Source organism: Macaca mulatta, chromosome 12 (genome assembly GCF_049350105.2).
Source record: "Macaca mulatta isolate MMU2019108-1 chromosome 12, T2T-MMU8v2.0, whole genome shotgun sequence".
NCBI classification, from domain to species: Eukaryota; Metazoa; Chordata; class Mammalia; order Primates; family Cercopithecidae; genus Macaca; species Macaca mulatta.
Genome location: NC_133417.1, coordinates 88,808,389 through 88,830,150, shown reverse-complemented (window position 1 = coordinate 88,830,150; position 21,762 = coordinate 88,808,389).

Genomic DNA, 21,762 nt, shown 5'->3' with positions numbered 1-21,762 from the left:
AAATTAGTGAATAGTTTCTGACTCAGAAACGACATAAATTATAGAATTAGTAGGCAAGTAAGTAAAATCAACTATTACAAATATAAACTATCTTTCAAGAAGATAGAGAAACCCATGAATATGATGAGGGGAGAACAAGTTTTTAAAACACTAAAATTAAACTTCTAGAGATGAAAACTATGTGTGATAAAAATCATACTAGATGGAATTAATAACATATTAGAAACTGAAGTAGAGATGGTTAGGAAACTTGAGGATATTCAAAGTGAAATGCAGAGATATAATTCAAAAGAAATACAGGTGAGCATCACTTATGCAAAATGCATGGACCCAGAAGTGGTTTTTGGATTTAAGATTTCTTTCAGATTTGGGAATACTTACATTATACTTACTGGTTGAGCATTCCTAATTTGAAAATCCCAAATCCAAAATGCCTGGATAAGCATTTGTTTTCAGTATCATTTCAGTGCTGAAAAGTTTCAGATTTGGAGTGTTTTGGATTTTGTAGCATTTTGGATTTCAGATTTTTGGATTAGGAATACTCAACTTGCATGACAAAAAGAGACTATCAAGTATCCACATGAAATGTTGAGGTAAAAGAGCCTACAAAAGAAATGAATAATGCATCAATGACCTGCAGGATAATATTACGCAGTATAAATATGTGTCAGTAGTGTACATGGAGAAGAAAGAGAATAGAGAGCACAAAATAATCAGAAAAAATAATGGCCAAAAATTTTTAATGCTACTAATCTTGAAGAAAAAAACTACAAAGCCACAAACTGAGACAATAAAAAAACTCTAAAGAGAAAAAAAAAGCACACTAAGATATGTAATCATATTTCTAAAACCCTCAATAAAGGCACAGTGGCTCATGCCTGTAATCCCAAAATTTTGGGAGGCCAAGGTGGGTGGATCACAAGGTCAGGAGATCGAGACCATCCGGCTAACATGGTGAAACCCCGTCTCCATTAAAACTACAAAACATTAGCTGGGCATGGTGGAGGGCGCCTGTAGTCCCAGCTACTCAGGAGGCTGAGACAGGAGAATGGCATGAACCCAGGAGGCGGAGCTTGCAGTGAGCCGAGATGGCGCTACTGCACTCTAGCCTGGGAGACAGAGCAAGACTCCATCTCAAAAAAAAAAAAAAGAAAAAGAAAAAAGAAATTCTGAAAAACAATCAAAGGAGGTTGGTAGAACATATTATACATAAAAGAAAATATAAGAATGACGGCAGAGTTCTTATCAGAAGCTATGAGATTTAGAAAAATAATAGAGCAATATTATTAAAATTCTGGAAAAAACTAAATAACTGGAAGCATACATTCAACAGAGCATTTTAAAAGCAGAGGCAAAATGAACCACCTTAAAACAGTGTTAAACCATTCATTTCTAACAAACTTGTATTAAATAATGCTAAAGAAAATTTTAAAGAGAAAAAATGATGCTGGATAAAATTTTCTAACAAATGAATACAGATAATGAGAAATTGTAATTATATAGTAAATATAAAATGGATGTTACTCATTTAAACAAACTTTTAAACTTGTTGCTTAAAACAAAGAAGTATAGTTGCTATTTCTTTAATGAAAGTTAAATGAAATCAAAATATTCACATCATAGAAGTGTGAAAAACATGAAAAAAGAGGACCAAAAAACAGAAGAAGCGAAAGAAAACAAAAAGAAAGATGATAGGTTTAAACTCCATCATAAGTGAACTTGATTAAATACAAATCATATAATCACTCTAATTAAAAGACAGAGACTTTTGGCCGGGCGCAGTGGCTCAAGCCTGTAATCCCAGCACTTTGGGAGGCCGAGACGGGCGGATCACGAGGTCAGAACATCGAGACCATCCTGGCTAACACGGTGAAACCCCGTCTCTACTAAAACTACAAAAAAACTAGCCGGGCGAGGTAGCGGGCGCCTGTAGTCCCAGCTACTCTGGAGGCTGAGGCAGGAGAATGGCGTGAACCCGGGAGGCGGAGCTTGCAGTGAGCTGAGATCCGGCCACTGCACTCCAGCCCCGGCGACAGAGCGAGACTCTGTCTCAAAAAAAAAAAAAGAGACTTTTAAATTGGATAAAAAGCAAGATAATTATACGCTGACTGAACCACAGCAATGCAAATATAAAGAGATAGGTTCAATGAAAAAGATGGAAAATATATGTCACACAACATTTTTAAAACCTAGGGTTTCTTTATTAATATAATACGATGTATATTTCAGAGCAAGAAATATTACCAAGGATGAAGAAAGTCATTTTCTAGTCTTAAAGGGGTAAATATAGAAAGAAGCCAATACTAGAGTTTTAAAATACATGAAGCAACAACTGATGGAACTGGAAGGCAAATAGACAATTTTTACAATTGCAATTAGAGATTCCAACACTTCCCCCTCAAAAATTATGGAACAAACAGAAAATTATTAATAACAGAGAAATGTTGAGCAACACTATGAAAACTTGATCTTATTAGTATAGAACACTCTAACCACCTTGTCCAACCACATTACTATACTTGATGATTCACCTAAATTGTGTTCACTCTTCTTCCTACTTATATTTCTCTTTTTTTCCCTACCTCCTCCATTTCCTGCCTGATGGTATTTCCTCAATCTTCCTGAAGAAGGTATCACCATCTGGAAGAAATTATGATTGCATATAGACTTTAAACACTGATTATATCCTAATCTCTACACCGTTATTAAGGATATCCCAATCGCCAAAAAGGAGAGGGAAATTTTGATTAAAAAATTTAGATTGTTTTGGCATATATGCTTTTAACTCTCTTGGCATCTACCAAACTGTATATCATTTTGTGAGATCAAGAAATTAAAAAGCAAAACAAAACTAACTTAAATGATTAATTGGTATAAGCCTTAAAAGAATTTAAAAGTTAAGTTTAGTAAGCTGACATTTGTTGATAGTTTAAGGAGGATCATGGAAAATTAATTATCTCATTCTAGCTAACAAGGAAAAAAATGTATATGTAAATCCCATCTTGCTAAAAGCCAAAATTAAGAACAAAAAACACAAGGTATAAATTTCAGTAATGGACTTGTTCAGTAAATTTCAAGAGGAAAAAAGACAGGACACTTGGGGATTTTGTTTTATTTTATTTTATTTTATTTTTTATTTTTTATTTTTTTAAGACAGAGTCTCGCTCTGTCTCCCAGGTTGGAGTGCAGTGGCTGGATCTCTGCTCACTGCAAGCTCCGCCTCCCGGGTTCATGCCATTCTCCTTCCTCAGCCTCCCGAGTAGCTGGGACTACAGGCGCCCGCCACCTCACCCGGCTAGTTTTGTTTTGTTTTGTTTTGTTTTTTTGTATTTTGTATTTTTTAGTAGAGACGAGGTTTCACCGTGTTAGCCAGGATGGTCTCGATCTCCTGACCTCGTGATCCACCCATCTCAGCCTCCCAAAGTGCTGGGATTACAGGCTTGAGCCACCGCGCCCGGCCCACTTGGGGATTTTAAATGGTTTCTAAAGTCTTTAAATTTTAGTATAATAATAGAGATGTTGACAAATTATATTAGAAAGACTTCATAATATATTTTTGATAAATAAGATAATCACATAGAAAGACGTTCAAAATAATTAGTCATTGGGAAAATGCAAATAAAATTATAATGAGATATTACAAAACCATCAGAATGGCTAAAGTAAAATAAAAAATAATGGTAGCCATAAATGCTGGTGAAAATTTGGAAAAACTGGAACACATATAAGTTGCTGGTGGGAATGTAAAATGGTACAGACATTCAGGAAAAAATTGCAGCTGTTTCTCACAAAACTACCACTGTGCTTACTATGTGACTTGGGCATAATTGTACACTTGGATATTTAGCCCAGAAAAAGAAAATGAAAGTAGGTTCATATCTGAACATGAATAGCTAGCCAAAAACTGGGAAAAGCTCAAATGTCCTACAGTGGGTAAATGGTGAAACACACTGTGGTATATACATACCATAGACTATTACTCAGCAATGAAAAAGAACAATCTATTGATATATGCAACCTTGTATAGATCCCAAAGGAATCATGCTGAGAAAAAAAATCCAGTGCTATATACTGTATTGTTACATAATTGCAAGGAATTAAATATAAGATTGGGGAAAGAATTGACTGTGAGTGTAAAATAGTAGCACAAGCGATTATTTTAATAATATGGTTCTATATCTTAACTGTGGTGGTGGTGATATAAATCTGCATGTTATAAAACTGCATAGGACTAAATACATACACACACACAGAAGTGAGTGCATGTAAAATTTTAAAATCTCAAGTTGGTTGATTATATTGGTATCGATATCCTGGCTATGATATTGTACTATGGTTATGCAGTAAGTTACAATGGGAGGGAACAGAATGAAGTGAATACCACATCTCTCCATGATATTTCTTACAAGTACATGTGGATCTATGATTATCTCAAAATAAAAAGTTAAAGAAACAAACCTAAAAGAAGATCAATGCCAGGTGCGGTGGTTCACACCTGTAATCCCAGCACTTTGGGAGGCTGCGGCGGGCAGATCACTTGAAGTCAGGAGTTCAAGACCAGCCTGGCCAACATGGTAAAACCCTGTCTCTAATAAAAATACAAAATTAGCCAGGTGTGATGGCACGTAGCTGTAGTCCCACCTACTCGGGAGGCTGAGGCAGGAAAATCACTTAAACCTGGGAGGCGGAGGTTGCAGTGAGCCAAGATTGAGCCACTGCACTCCAGCCTGGTGACAGAGCTAGACATCACCTCCAAAAACAAAACAAAACAAAAAAAAATGCAGTCTTCTAAAGTTAATTATGTATAAAGTATACTAATGTGTTTCAAGAAGTATACACTTTTCATGCTAAAGGCAGTATATTCATATCTAAGCATAAAGATGGATTTTGTTTTCTGGTTTTTAGGTTGAAGTTTTTTATCTATTGAACTTAAATTTAATATACTTTATGGGATAATTGAAACACTCTGGAGATTAGTCAATTCCCTCATTGTTTTTATCCCCTTTAAATATCCTTATTCATCACTGCAACAGTCTGAACTCGACAACTCTCCTTTTCCTTCTTCAGAAAGGAAAATACTACTATTGTTTAACCTCTTTTATAAAATAATATATACCTCATTCAAAACTCTTGAAGAACACCTTGAATAATTCTGATTTGATTGTTCTTTGTTACTGGTTCACATTTAAAAACAGAAATTAAAAATAGCAAGCTTACTGTGTTATCACATATTTAAACTCTGAAAACTTTGCGAAGCCTTGACTTTTCACCGAGTACTTGATTGACTGTCAAATTTTCTTCAGTATTCCTATGTGCTTTGGAATTTCATCCCTGTTCATGGGCTTTTCCTTATTGCAAGTTGATATGGAAAAGGATTTATACAACATACAACTTAATCTGTAGAACATATAAGCTAGTCTTTACAACATATTTTGTTAGTATGTGGTTAGTCATCTAGGCCCCTGGTTTCAAGACCTATTATAAGAACTAATCATCATTTATTTCTGATACTTGCCTGCATTGCAGTTTTCTGATACATTCTAGCCAGAATTATTCAGAGTTATTGGCATATCAGATGATTAAATAATTCACTCTGAAACGAAAGGATCAGGGTGGACTAACATTAGTTCAACTGCAAACAACATCTGTTAAACAGCCTCCTAGTCAATAGAATTTTGGCAATGGTGTAGTTCTGAACACTATAGATTAATATAATGGAGCTTGACTTTATCTGCCTTTGACCAAAATGGTAAACTAAGAAATAACAAAACAGCCTTGACAGCTGACAACTGGTAATTGGCTTGGCAAATAACAGCAGTCCATGATGTTCCCTGCTGAATATAAATGATTTCACAGAATATCAACATCTGATGGCATCATTCCATGACCATAATGGAACAAAACCAAATAAAAGGACATAATACAATCATAAAAATTACTAAATTTCTCTGTCTCCTGGCCAAATGACTGACCACTGCCTCTTTACATAGGACAATACTATGCTACTTTTTTTTGTCTTACCTTCTAGATTAAAAATGATTAAGATACAAATCCTTATTTGCCATAATTTTATGACAACTCCTAATCTAGAACAGAACCTCTTTCCTTACCCTTCTCAAAAATAACCCAGGCTGCACAAAATACTATCACAAACCCATGCTATCCTTATTTCTGACCTACAATTCCGATAATACATATCTGCTAAAAATAAATAAGCATGGAGTGCTTATAGCTGTTTTACTCATAGTAGCAGGAAACTGGAAGCAACCCAAAATCCATTAAAAAAGATAAATTGCATTGGAATACCAAGCAATGACAATAAATTAATTCAATTATACTTAACAATATGAATTGAAAAGCATAGGCTAAATTGTACATGCTGAGTGACTCCCTTTATATAAAGTTCAAAAAGATGTAAGACAAATTCATGCAGTTAGAAAAACTAGGACATTACACTTAAGAGAGTAGTAACTGGAAGCACAATTGGGACATTTGGGGACCTGGTAATCCTTGGCTTTCGGATTTCAGTGTGGATCATGTGGATATATAAAGTTTGTGAAAAGTCATAAAGCTATAGAAATATGATATGTGCACTTTTCTGCTTATATGTTTAAAAATTTGAATTTACACATTTTAATAAATATGTAGAAGGCACAGCAAAATAGAGCCCTCATTCCTACATAGTCAAGAATCAACCAAAGTACATTAACTATAATTATTGTATCATTCAGAGTCCCACCATGAAATAGATGGTGCAATCAAAGGGTTAGTTGAAAGAAGTTTAAGGAAGAAGCTATTTACAGAGGTCTAGGTAGAGTTAAATGAAACAACATGCAATGGTGATTCACCCAGGAGCTGTCATGAATAGGAAGCTCTTACTCCCAACTCTGGGTCTTCAATGGGAAGGAGGACAGAGGTAACCAGATACAAGCAAAGATTGTACTTGCAGGAGATGTGCATTCCAAAAGGAGCAGCTACTGCCAAAACCTCAGCCTGGCAGGAAAAGGGAGGCAAAAATAATTACTTTGGTCTCTCTTTCCTCCCACAAATGGCTCTTTTGTTTCCCAATTCAACCAAAAACACTGGGAAAGTGAACTCAATAGGTATAATTCACAAGAGTGTTTTCCAGAGCAGAGAGTAGAGCAGAAAAGGGTACAGAAGTATCTGCAGTGGTAAATGTAGAAAAAACTAGCACAGTTATAGAGTCTGTAAGTAAATATTTGCCAGGGACTTTTTTCTCTGCACTGAGTAGTACATGTCCCCTTTGGAAAGAATACATGTACTTTTTATTTTGCCACAAATGTTCTTTTTTTTTTTTTTTTTTTTTTTTTAATCTTTCTTAGAGACTGATTGACATTTGAATTCATCATCATGTTTTTACTCTTTCATTTACTAAAAAATAAAAAATACCTCTTTGCTTTTTAGATTTTGATCAAAATAAAATAAAGAGACTGTAAGGCAGAATATTCTCCCAAAATTGAAGAAAATGTATTTTTGTGGATCTGAAGAATGTAAGAATATATTTTCCTGTTTAATTTGTTATATAAAAATTGTCCATCTAGATATTTTGCTTTCAAGCCATAATCTTGACAAGTTCTAAGCAAATATTTAATTCAAACTAATCACTGGTCAAAATAAAGATAAAATAACTACATAATGGAAGATTCACTTTAAACTATTTATTCTTTGACTTTAAATAAACACGGCCTCATACAAAAGAACTGTTTCTATTATAGGTTGCCTTTGAAGATGTATTTTACCCATGATTCCTCTCCTACAAAGAAAAACATTTTGTAATGTTAAGCATAAAAGTAGTATCAATAGTTCTTTCTGTCAGCTTAAAAGTGTCAACTGAAGAGTGACAAGGTTCATAAATTTTAAAAAGAGTGCTTTATTTCTCCTAATGGCTTGCAGTCTGCAGGATGGCCATTCTGACAGGCTGGGAAGCATAGCCTCTGGCTCGAGGTTATAAACAGGCACTTCAAGGATTGGGAGAACAAGACAGGGATTTATGCTGAATGGGGTGGCCAAATATACATATTCATAAGCTATAAGAAGAGTAATGAATATTTATGATAGGACAAGCATGCATATGTACAATTGAGCTTCGTGCCTCTCCATGGGTCACATTGCAGCATTAGCATGATTTGAGGGTAGAGATTTTGGCCCTCTGATGTGAAAAGGTGAAAAACAGGACACAAAAAAACCTCACTGTGCATCCTCCATAGACTTACCAGAACCACTCAGTGGTTGATGGTCTTATAAGAAAGAAATACTGGTTAGTTGTGTTGAAACTGCAGACAAGGAGGGAAAGCATCAGGAGGTGTGGAGTCTTTCAGAATGGCTGGCTTCTGTTTAATCCGTAAGAAGCAATACTTAATAGTGGTTAGGGATGAGGGGGTATAATGAGGTGTGTCCAACCTCTTGTCCCATCATGGCCAGTAGCACAGCTTCCAAGATTTCTTGGGGTTTCCTAAGCCAAAAGTATGTTCATTCTGTTGGGTGAGAGGCTTGGAATTTTACTTTTATTCCTCAGAATAATAATATACATATCATAGATTATTTTGTTTGGTATAATGAGTAAAAACATCCCTCAAATTTGTTTTATGCATTTACCTGAATAATCAAAACTTGATATGTATATTAAATTAGAGTTTATGGAGGTTATAAACTCTAGTTTCATATACATAGCATTTTAAAACTTTTATGTCACCATTTTTTATTCCTTTAATAGGCTATGCATTTAAACAGAGTTGCAGAAAATCTAAATGATTATTACTAACTAAAATATGGCTTTTAAAACTTGCAAAATAAAAACAGATTAAAAATGTTATCACCTCAATCTAAATTGTAATCAAACATCTATAAAGGGAATTCAATACTTTAAATTGAAACTGTCTTCTGAATGTGTAAATCAAAGTTATGCTTATCAGTACTAATTAGATAAAGTCCTTAATTAAATCTCAGTTATTCATAATAGAAATTTTAAATATCATCCAAATTATATGTCATAAGTAATTACTGAAAAAAATCTAGTTTTGACAATCTTGAAATAATTCCATGAAAACACAACTTTTTTTCAGACTCTATATATAGTACTACTTTACACAGTGTTTTGGGGAATGATTTATCACCTTACAGGATAAATTTTCTTCTCTTTTAATCAAAAATAAAAACTAAAAATCTTTTTATTCAACTCACCCACAGGGCAGATTGAAAGCAAAGTCTTAAGGACTGAAAAGTATAGAAGTGAAACATTCATAAGGATGTTGTCTCCCCACCTCATCCCCACTCTTACCTAGTAATGAGAATGGAACACAGGCAAGAATTATAGGAGGTATTGCTATTTCTGTGCAGAAAATTAATTCTACCTCACAATATACAGTGCAGATCCAGATTTGGAGCTATTATATCAAAATGATAGTTATAGATCTTTTTTTAAAAAAATTACCCATGGATTCAAACTAATGAAGACATTACATAAATGTTATATAAGTCATAATCTAAGTATTATATGCAAGCTATTTTCTATTAAAAAATCTGTATATTTTCCCTAGTGTTTACTGTACATTAACATGCAATTAAATATTTGCTCTTAAATGCTCACGATTTCCCTCAGAAGGATAATCATGCATTGCCATCTCCTCCAGTGGTAATTTGTTTTAATCTCAATATATTGATGATGAAAAATCAACTTCATATTGATGATTTTTACGCTGCTATGGAATAAACAATTATGGTTACTGAGCTAATGCAAATAATCATATCATCAAATCAGACTCACAAATTAGAACTCTTACTCAGTAACATGACTCCCCAGGTCTTTTCTTCTCACATGGGACTTGTCATTTCTAGTTTACATTCATAGGTGAGCTCATTGAAACTGGGTGAAGAGTGAAATTCGTTGATAATTCCGATGAAAATGGAAAAGGCAATATTCCTCATTCATTCGTAATATTCATCCAAATTGTGCTCTCAAAAGAAAGGTAACATTATATAACCATCAGATGATCTCCCTAGTCAAACTTTTCAATTCATAACTTGACCCTTATCTTGAATACCTCCATAATGGTGCTTCATACTGTCCCAGTTTACATTCTTCTCTTTCAGAGTACCACCTATATCCCCTATATATTATGAAATACAGTCATACTGCGGAGATACTCTGGGTTCAGTTCAAGAGCATCACAATAAAGCAGATATTGCAATAAAGTGAGTCACACAAATTTTTTGTTTCCCAGAGCATATAAAAATTAATTTCACATGATACCATAGTTTGTGTGCAATCACATTATGTCTAAAAAACAATGTACATATTTTAATTTTCAAATGTTGCTAAAAATGCTTATCAATATTTGAATCTTTAGTGAGTCATACTCTCTTTGCTTACAGAGGATTTTGCCTCAATATTGATGCCTGCTGACTGATATGGGGGCGATTGCTTAAGGTTGGGGTGACTGTGGCAGTTTCTTAAAGCAAACTAACAATGATGTTTGCAGGATCAACTTATTCTTCCTTTCGTAAAAGACTGCTCTGAGCATGCAATGCTGTTAGGTAGCATTTCACCCACAGAACTTCTTCCAAAATTTGAGTCAATCCTCTCAAACCCTGCCATTCCTTTACCAACTAAGTTATGTAATATTCCAAATTATTTGTTGTCATTTTAACAATATTCACAGCATCTTCACCTGGAGTAGATTAAGTCACAAAATACTACTTTCTTTGCTCATCCATAAGAAGCAATCTCTCATCTGTTAAAGTTTTATCATAAGACTGCAGCAATTCAGTCACATCTTCAGGCTCCACTTCTAATTTTAGTTCTCTATTTCTACTACATCTGTGGTTACTTACTCCACTGACATCTTGAACTCCTCAATGTCATCCATCAGTGTTGGAATCAACTTCTTCTTCCAAATTTCTGTTAGTGTTGATATTTTGACCTCCTTCCGTGAATCACGAATGTTTGTAATGGCAGCTGGAAGAGGGTACCCATTCCAGAAGGTTTTCAATTGATTTTGCCCAGATTCATCAGATAAATGATTAAGCTGCTCTATGGCAGCTATAGCCTTACAAAATATATTTCTTAAATAATAGGACTTGAAAGTTGAAATCACTCCTTAATCCATGGGCTGACGAATGTTGTGTTAGCAGACATGAAAACATTAGTCTCCTTCCTTTTACATCTCCATCAGAGTTCTTTGGTGACTAGATGTATTGTGAATGAGCAGTAATATTTTGAAAGGAATACTTTCTTTTCTCAGCAGTAGGTCTCAACAATTTACTTAAAATATTCAGTAAACCAAACTGCAAACAAATATGCTGTCATCCAGGCTTTGTTGTTCCATTTATAATGTACAGGTAGAGTCAGCATAATTGTTAAGGACCCTTGGATTTCTGGAATGGTAAGTGAGCATTGGCTTCAACTTAAATTTATCAGCTATGTTAGCTAAGAGGATATTCAGCCAGTCCTTTGAAACTTTGAAGGCAGGCATTGATTTCTCCCTAGCTATGGAAGTACTAGATGACATCTTCTTTCAATAGAAAGCTTTTAGCCTCTAAAACTATGATGAAATCAATTTCTTTCTGTTTTGTTTTGTTTTTTGAGACATAGTTTTGCTCTTTTCGCCCAAGCTGGAGTGCAGTGGCATGATGTCGGCTCACTGCAAACTCCGCCTCCCGGGTTCAAGAAATTCTCTTGCCTCAGCCTCTCGAGTAGCTGAAATTACAGTCACCCGCGACCACGTCTGGCTAATTTTTTGTATTTTTAGTAGAAATAGGGTTTCATCATGTTGGCCAGGCTAGTCTCAAACTAGCCTGCATCAGTGATCTTAGCAAGATCTTCTGGATAAGCTCCTGAGGCTTCTCCATTAGCACTTACTGTTTCATTATGTACTTTTATGCTATGGAGATAGCACCTTTCCTTAAACCTCATGAACCACCCTCTGCTTGCTTCCAACTTTTCTTCAGCAGTTTCTTCATCTCTCTCAGCCTTCACAGAGTTGAAGATAGTTAGGGCCTAGCTCTGAATTAGGCTTTGTTTTAAAGGACTGCTGTGGATGGTTTGATCTTCTATCTTGACCACTAAAAGTTTCTCTCTATTAGTATATTCTATCATCCTCATACTACAAACAACTGAAGAAAATTAAGTGTAATAACACTAAAAGCATCTTCTTACAGAAGTCTGCAACTACTTGGGAATAAATTGCCCATGCAAAAGGTCCCTTTCATTAAATAGAATCTAAAATTAGCAACATAGCCATTGTGTTAGTTCCCGGAACTGCCATTAAAAAATTCTCAAACTATGTTGCTTAAAACAAGTGAAATTGGCCGGGGTGCAGTAGCTCATGCCTGTAATCACTGCACTTTGGGAGGCCCAGGCGGGCAGATCACCTGAGGTCAGGAGTTCAAGACTAGCCTAGCCAACATGATGAAACCCCATCTCTACTAAAAATGCAAAAATTAGCTGGGCGTAGTTGTGCACTCCTGTAGTCCCAGCTACTCGGGAGGCTGAGTTAGAATTGCTAACTTGGCAAGAGCCAAACAATATAAATGGTTTCTATCTTTTCCACTGCCGGTAACACCCTGTCAATCCACCTACCCAGTTCCTTCAGATGGAGATCTACTTTCTCCTCATTTCAGTGGCAAGATTTTTCCTGGCTACCTGCCTCAACTTTTTGTCTACTTCACATTAAGAATGAATAGGCAGTTATCCAAATATCAGATTTTCATCATATTTTCTCATCCCCTCCTTTTTCTTGCCCCAAACTGCCTTAGCTACTGTTTTTCATGAATTTTAAAGACAACCTGGCCCATCATATCAACTGAGCTAACATAAATAATTTGATTGTTCAATCAGACTCATAGAAATCAGAGATCTTCTAAAATAGCAAGCTTTACTAATGATTTCAGACATATTAGCAATTAAGAAGTTCAGGCAAAGCAGTAAAGTATTTGTAATATCATCTATATATCTCTAATTCCTTCCTTCCTTTAACATGTTCCCCAATTTCTCATCCAAAATTATAGGTTATATCTTTAATGAATTTGGCATGTTAACATACACAGTTGTGAGCGTTGGGTTCTGAAGCGTTTCCATTATGTATTCTAGAGAGGTGCATGACATTCTTCTTGGAGTTTTTGGTAATATATCCATTAATTATACGTTTGTGTACCAAGGCAACCCTAAATCAGGGACATCATTTCTAAAACCATTCCTTAATAAAGCCTCTCCATCTAACAAATATCTGGGCAATTTTGCTGAGCAAAGTTTTTTCAAAGGTGCAGTTCTCATAGACCATGTCATCTGCCTTATTTTTGCTCAGGAGCGGCCCCTTATTTGGGAGGGATGGGAGTGAATCACATGAAAACTGCTTTATTTTCTTTCACATCAGGTACTTTTCTAGGGGTCATTTTGCTGATGGCGCAAGAAGATGATAAAGATAAAGGAATAAATCTTTGTTGCTGTACCAGAGGAACAAGCAAATCACATCTAATGGCAAAAGGGGTTTCTGTATTTATATCTAAATCTAACTTGTTTTTTAGAAATGGTTGCCATGTTTGAGCCTACGGGATGTGGGAAAATAAGTTATAGTAGTTAGAAATGAACAACCAAATACATCCTTAAAAGTGGGAATATCTATAATGACAAGGTTGTAGATAATCATTTATAGCCCTCATGGCATCTTCATTTTGCATAAAACCTTGTACTAGATATTAAAGCATGATGAGACAGAAAATCCAAACATAATTTTACAATTTTAGAAGATTTAGACATGACATAATGTATTCATGAAATTATTAGAGATGAGTTGACCAAAAAACAGACAAGAGGCAAAATAATCAAAATATGACTTTTAAAAGTTAAAAAGATAAGGTAACTAAGAAAGGATACTGATTAATGAAGTAATCAGAAAGATGAATTGAAGGGCCTAAGCTTAAAGCCAAATATAAATGAGAAGATTGTTAATGAAAACAAAATGTAATTTAATGGCTGCAATGATGTCCACATTATACCAATGTCTACAAGTGAATTTGTTTTATTACTAGGTATCTGTTTGATTTTCTTAAAGCCAGGGAGCTTCTCTGTTTCATTGGTAGACTCCTCAGTTTCCAAGAGATTTAAGAAATGTTCAGTTATGTGTAATATATCCTGAGGAAATTTTGTATTTTCATATTAATATATGTTTGTCTATATTATTAATGGTGGATACAGCTGCTTTTTAAAAACAGTGGTTATATATGAAACAAATTAACCGTACAATTAAATTCTCTCCTTTTTAGAGACTTGATTTATATTAATTTTTTTGAGACAGGGTCTCACTCTGTCACTTCTGATCTCAATCTCCCAAGTAGCTGAGAGACTATGGGTGAGTGCTACTATGCCCAGCTAATTTTTTATATTTTTTGCAGAGATGAGGTTTCGCCATGTTGTCCAGGCTGGTCTCAAACTCCTGGGCTCAAGAGATTCACCTGCCTTGTACTCTCAAACTGCTGGTCTCTCAAAGTTGCAGGTGTGAACCACCACACCTGCCCCCCTTTTAGAGATTTTAAATCCCTGATAATTTTGTATTATGGAAAAGCATCTCCAAATAAAATTTAGCTTTAAATATTAACTTTAAAAATTTTTTACTGAAAAGCCTATGAGACAATTTTGCTTCCTTTTACTTTTTTTAATGGTAATAGTAACAAAACAGTTCTATTTTATCCTTTGATATCCATCACAGATAGTATCACATATATTTTTAAAACAAAATAAAGGTCAAACTGATATTACTTAAACCAAAGAAATTGTTGGATATATTGTAAAATATAAGCAACAGAGGACTACTAAATGTTCATGGGAAAAGCTTAATTATTTCTTTAGATATTGACATATTTAATCAATTATTACACAAATGTTTGAAATTAAGAAAAAAATGTAGTTTTGATTTTTTTAATTGAGAATTCTAAAAATGATGACTTTTTGTTCTAAATATGAACAAATATTCTCTCATTGGCTTAAATAAAACATGTGTCTTTGTAACAAAAACAATTATCTCAAAGTTCCTACTTAATGGATGGCCAAAAAATAACGTTTCAGGCAGTAAAAACAACCTAAGCAGAAGCCCTAAAGCAACAAAGAACTGGGCTTATTCAAGAAATAGAAAGAATGTAAGTTTGACATCCTCTTGCGGTGAGGAGAAAGTGGCAAAATGAGAAATTGAAGACCTCATCAAGAACCAAGCAACGAAGGAATTTATAATGCCTAATAAAGAACTTGGATGTGTTTTAATTGTAACGAGAAATCAGTGAAGAGTTTTGAGCAGTAAATCTTTATTAAATTATAATCAGATAAGTAAGTCTGTTAGTGGAGAAATGATTGGAAGGAGATAAGAATTAATGGAAAGAAACTAGACTGGTTCATTAGAGAGCCAGGAAAAGGTGATGATGTTTGAGACAAGTTGTGACAGCAATACTTGCTACTGAATTTGCTACTGAGATGAAGTAAGTGGAAAGAATCAAATATGACTCAACCACTCTGCTTCTAGCTCAAACAATGGATTGAATGCTTCTGCAAAATACTGAGTTTGGAAAGTCAAGGGAAGAACAAGGGATAAAGGCATTAAAAAGAAGGATGATAAGAGTTCAGTCCCAAAGTCCAAAATGTCTCTGAGGCACCAAAGTCTCTAAAATTAGTCTGGAGCTTAGAAAAGAGGTCTGGGATGTATACATTTTGACATTACCAACATAGAGAGTGATTAAAGCCAGACAGCCAGACACGGAAGTTCTGTCTCCTTTTATATAGTTTTGCTCTCCATTACTGAGTTTGCCTTGAAAATGCTTTTTTTTTTTTTTTGAGACGGAGTCTTGCTCTGTCACCAGGCTATAGTGTGCACTGGCATGACCTTGATCTTGGCTGACTGCAACCTCTGCCTCCCAGGGTCAAGCGATTCTCCTGCCTCCGCCTCCTGAGTAGCTGGGACTACAGGCATGTGCCACTATGCCCAGCTAATTTTTGTATTTTTAGTAGAGATGGGGTTTCACCATGTTGGCCAGGATGGTCTCAATCTCTTGACCTAGTGATTCACTTGCCTCGGCCTACCAAAGTGCTAGGATCATAGGCATGAGCCGCCATGCCCGGTCTGAAATTGTTTTTGTTGGTGTTTTCTACTTTACTTGGAATTCACTGATATTTTTTCTTTTTTTTCATCCAATCCCTGCCTTAGCTCTTCCATAGGAGAGAATCTGGTAAGTCTTTATTAATTCTGATCGAGGGTGGTCATAGTCTCCCTTAAAGGACCACAAGCTTGCCAAATTGTTAGAACAAACTGCCCCACAGTGCACAGACTGCATCCTGAGCTCCTGATTAGAACACCCTGCAGTAAGGAGGTAATGAGCAAAAAGGAAAATCCCCAAATTCATGCAAGCACAGAAACCCATTAATGTCCTTTGACTGACCCATGCTCATTATAATAGTAAAAAACATACTCCTGGGTGGACATTTAAGATGCTAATGAGACATGTCATGTATGTACTGACATGCACAACCACAACACATGCACCACGAAAAGATCATCCATAACATGCTAAATGGCAACACCCTTCCTGCCCCTACATGGATAATTATGTAAGGCTTCCATAAAGGGAGTTTCCCCAGTACCAGTCAGGACTGTCTCATTGTCCAACAACCCACTCACACTTGGCTGAGTGTATTTTGCTTTGCAATACATTTTTTTACCTACTTTCACTTTAGACTCATTTTCAAATTCTTTTGTCTGGCAAAATAAAACCCTGAACCTACCCACCGGCAACAAAATCTTCTCTGCTTGAAACCAACACCTAGTGCCCAGGTCTCAGATATCTAAACTTTTACATCTGTGTTTCTCAACCTTTCCTTTCCATTATCACTATGTTACTGTCGATGCATTTCTATCTGAGCTTTATACATAAAAAAGAATAAATACAAAGTCTACTCTTTATTCATTTGCAGGGTCAAGAATAACTAAATAAAATTTTCAAGTAAAAATATAAATGCCAGTAACAATTTATAACTATATTTTGAGTAGCTTTTGATATAATTCACTTACTTAAACAATCATATCATTATATATGCAAGTTAGAAATGTATACAAATACATTATAACAGTAGCAATCAGAATTTTAAAATTAATAATTCAAAATGTTTCTCAGTAATAGGAAACAATAGAGAAACTAAATTAATTGTCTAAAATTACTTTAGTAAACTTAACTTTTACCTTGTGCTTAACATGAGAAAATAACTTTTAACTAGCAGCTGGATAGTCAGTCATTCAAATATGGCAAACATGCTTTTCTCTTTGGCACTTGACTAAATTAATTCTGGGTTGACTAATATAGAATTAAGTAATAAAATATAAGCCATTTTTGTTTAATTCTCAAACCCAAGTACACAAAAAAGCACTGAGGAAAAAAAGAAGAAGAAGAAAAAAAAAAAAAAACCTGCCAAGGCAGAAGGCAGCCAATGGCCACCAATAGGTATGTATAGGCCACCTCTTCTGAATGACCTCTAGATTAAGCAAGTGATCAAGAGAAAGTCCACCAGTTGCAGCCATCTAGTCCTCATAACTTCATACCACTGATCTTGGAAATATTGCATGTATCTTTCAAGAACTCAGTGCTACTTTTGTGATATCCGAGAAAATCCCATGACAGAAATTAAACATGAAGAAATAAAATTTTGAGCCTTGGAGAGCCATAGATTGTGGGAATATAAATATATATTTTTGCCCTTTTCCCACACCAGGAACCAACTTTCATTCCTTTAGAGATGATATCATTCTTGTTGAAATTGTATGTTTCACATCATTGTAGGTCCAAGAGTCTATAACATTGCCCCCATTACTGGCTCTATTGCTATAAACTGAATCCCTTTATAGATTTCCAGGATAATGATAATACCACACATTTGGCTTCTTCAGAATGTAATCATCATTTTACTATTAAGGAACACTTACAATAAATAAATATATAAATGAACAATTGAGTAATACATTAAATCTTACTTAAAATTAATTCCAGAAACTCTAATATAATTGGAAAAAATAAGAAACCAATATAGTATTTTATTTTAATTCTATGTAGACTTTCCATTAGTATTAATGGAAGATGGTCCCAAAACAAAATGGATATTTGAGAAAAATATTTAATGATTGGCATAGTTTAAAAATGTATGCTATATTCATTTCTATTTCAGGATACCTTGACCTCATTCTTCAATATGTCAGCATTTTCTCTGCAGTAACAACTGATCCATGGATACCCTAGCCTAGAAGTTTCTGAAAACCTACATATTATTTCACAAAACTAGGGTAAACTCAGATAATCCAAAATCTTGGTAGGGAATGAACATCTAAATAAAATACTATTTAGATAAAGGTCTTCCATGTACAATATTATAATTTGAAGAAATAAAAAGGTACATAATTAATAATCATTACCCTGCCTTCTCTGCTCAATTTTGGAAACAAATAAGTTGCCCAAAATGCCTCTCGAAATGGAAAAAATATAGGAGAATTGTCTCTGAATAATTTTTTCTTAATTATACAAGTATGAAAATTTGTGTGGTTAAAAATAGCAAGATCTTTTTTCAGGAAATAATATTTTTAAGTAATCTTCAAAAAGCCCAGCTGGAAGGGAAATAGTCTTATTATCAAATTTAGTAAAGTACAGAGCAAGGCACAAGTGGCAATTTGCTGATCACATGGAGAGGGATGGATTTGGCAGGACTGAGAGAAGTAAACACAGCTCTAGAGCTGTGAGGCTCCCCAGAGTTCCATCTACCCTCTCAGTGACCGTAATAGGCATATTCTACCTACTAATCATATCTCAAGGAATCTTTGTAATCATTTCTAAAAGACTTTTACAATAGCTAATGAATAGTTGTCTAGATCTGCCACTGTTTGAAATAGTTTAGGACACACTTAAATAAGGGGGGAAAATCCCATTTAAGTTCAATTTGGCTTACATTCAGAAATACAAGCATTCTAGATCTTTTTTTCCTCCACTTTGAAGCATTAGACCTATAGCCTAATGTTCTGAAAACCTACATTATATCTTGTTAAAAGCAAGGGTTTTTTGTATCTGAACAGCTTGTTACCCTCTTAAATTTCTAATACTTTCTGTCTAGGTGATGGTTCCATCTTATGCTTTAAACTCCTCAAATGAAAGATCCATTAAGTTTTAACTTACTCTGAATAGCACCAAGAATAATGCTATTTGCAAATAGGTGCTTAAAAGGTTCTGAGTGATATAGAAAGATGATGTTGATATACAGTCCCGGCAAATAACTGAAAAGTTAAAAAGTAGCGGAAAGTATGAGCCTGGTACAAACAGGAATTTTATCTCTAAATGATAATTGATCTGCCCTAGTGAAGTTGAAAAATACATCAAAATAATTCATTGGTACCTTTTAACATCAACAACTTTTTTAAAAAACATAGTTCCAGTAGGACTCAATTCTTAGAAAAGTTCAGGGTCACATATCTATTTCCCAGAAGTTGGATAGGACTGGGGATACAATTAATGCAGTTACCAGAACATAATTTTGACATTTATTTTTTCATCTTGTTTTAATGTTTTTCATAAATATACTCCCTGATTGTAATATATAAAAAATTAAAATTTTTAATGGGTGGATATTTATAGCTACTTCTTAACAGATGGCTGACAATTATCCTTCATACAAAAGGAAATCCCCCTAAATTAGAAGCTCAGGAAGCTGGGCAATTATGACCACTTAGTACATGTGACTTTGGGCAGCTCATTTTATTTTTGACAAATTTTTAAAAGTTCCTCTTTCATATATTATACAAATATTTCCCTTTGTTTCTTCCCAGTAAATTTCAAATAAACTAAAATGAAATATTTTTAATATATATACATCATCCTTATAACATTTTATTTTTTCTTAATGTTCATAAATGACATTGTTCTGCATATTTCTAGTTTTGTACTATCTTTTGAATTTTAATACCAGGGGTATGTTAGCTTTATGAAATAAGGAACAAATCCTTTTTCTACACTTTGGAATTTTTTTTTAAGTAGAATTGTGCTGAACTTTAGGGAACAATTCTCTTCTGAAATATGTTAGACTCACATTTGTAGGAGAGGCTAGTTCTTTGACAATAGCAATTAACCTATGACTATCATCATGCTGGTGTTTTTCACTATTTTACTTTAATCCATTTTGTTAACCAGTTGTATTAGTCTGTTATCACACTGCTATAAAGAACTTCCCAGAGACTGGGTAATTTATACAAGAAAGAGGCTTACCTGACTCAATTCTGCATGACTGGGGAGGCCTCAGGAAACTTACAATCATGGCAGAAGGGGAAGCAGGCACCTCCTTCACAAGATGGCAGTAGAGAGAGAGTGTGTAAAGGGGGAACTGTCAAACTTATAAAACCATCAGATCTCGTGAGAACTCAGTCACTATTATGAGAACAACATGGGAGAAACTGCCCATGATCCAGTCACCTCCCACTAGGCCCCTCCCTTGAAATATGGGGATTATAGGAATTACAAATCAAAATGAGATTTGGGTGGGAACACAGAGCTAAACGATATCATCAGTATTTTCCTTTGTAAGTATCCAGTTTTTCTAGGGGATTATATTTACACTAATGCAATTCTTATATTTTTCTATATCTCATTATTTCCTTTTATTAATCCCTATTTTCATTTTTCCTCAAAAAATTGTTGATTATGTTTGTTAATTTGTGCATGTAATTGTTTTGTGAATTTGAAAATATGTTTTTGGATTTATTTAATTTTACTTTCACCTTCCATTAGATTTATTTTCTGTTTCGTTTTTCTAATTCCTTGGGTGAATATTTAATTAATCTAGTTTTGCTCTTTTGTTCCTGTATATATATGCAGAAATTAAAGGATTTACATTTTTAACTTATTTCTGCATTACCAAATTCTCATAGTTTTAAGATGTTGTATTTTAAATTATTACTCTTACAGATTTTCAGAATATTATCATCTAATTCATTGCTCTCAGAACCACTTAGGAATTTGTTTTTCAACTTCTGAGTCATGAATTATTTTTATTTCTACTTTTGTTTTTATTTTCATTTGTGTAGCAATGCAAAATTTAATAATAATTTTGTAACCTAATATGATCAATTATCCTGAAAGCTCTAAGGCAGCACAAATAAAAGGATATTCTTTATCATAGGATATAGGCTTTGTTGTGTTATGTGTTAGATTAATCTTATTGACAATACCAAGTGTTGGTGGGGACATGGATCAACTAGAACTCTCAAACATTGCTGGTGGAAGTATATAATAATTTAACCACTTACAAAAACTTGCTTTTTTTTTTTTAGCAAAAAACTTGCTAAAGTTAAATATGCATTCATTATAAAATTCATCAGTCTCACTCTTGAGTTTTTACACAAGAGGGGAAAAAATATGTCCATATAAAATGTCAATTATTTCTAGCAGCTTTGCTCATAATACTAAAAAACTGCAAACAATCCAAATATCCATCACAGAATTATAGAATAATTATAGCATATCTACAAAGTAGACTCTTACTCAGCAATAAAAAGGAACTAACTATACAATCAATGATGTATTTAAATTAAAAAAATAAGGGAGGGGGTGGAAAGTCAAAAACAAAGGACTACATACTGTATGATTTCATAGAAAGTCTATAATATACAAAACTAATCTGTAGTTGTAAAAAATAAGGCAGTGATTGCCTCAGGATTGGGAGTGGTGTCTGCCAAAACTCAT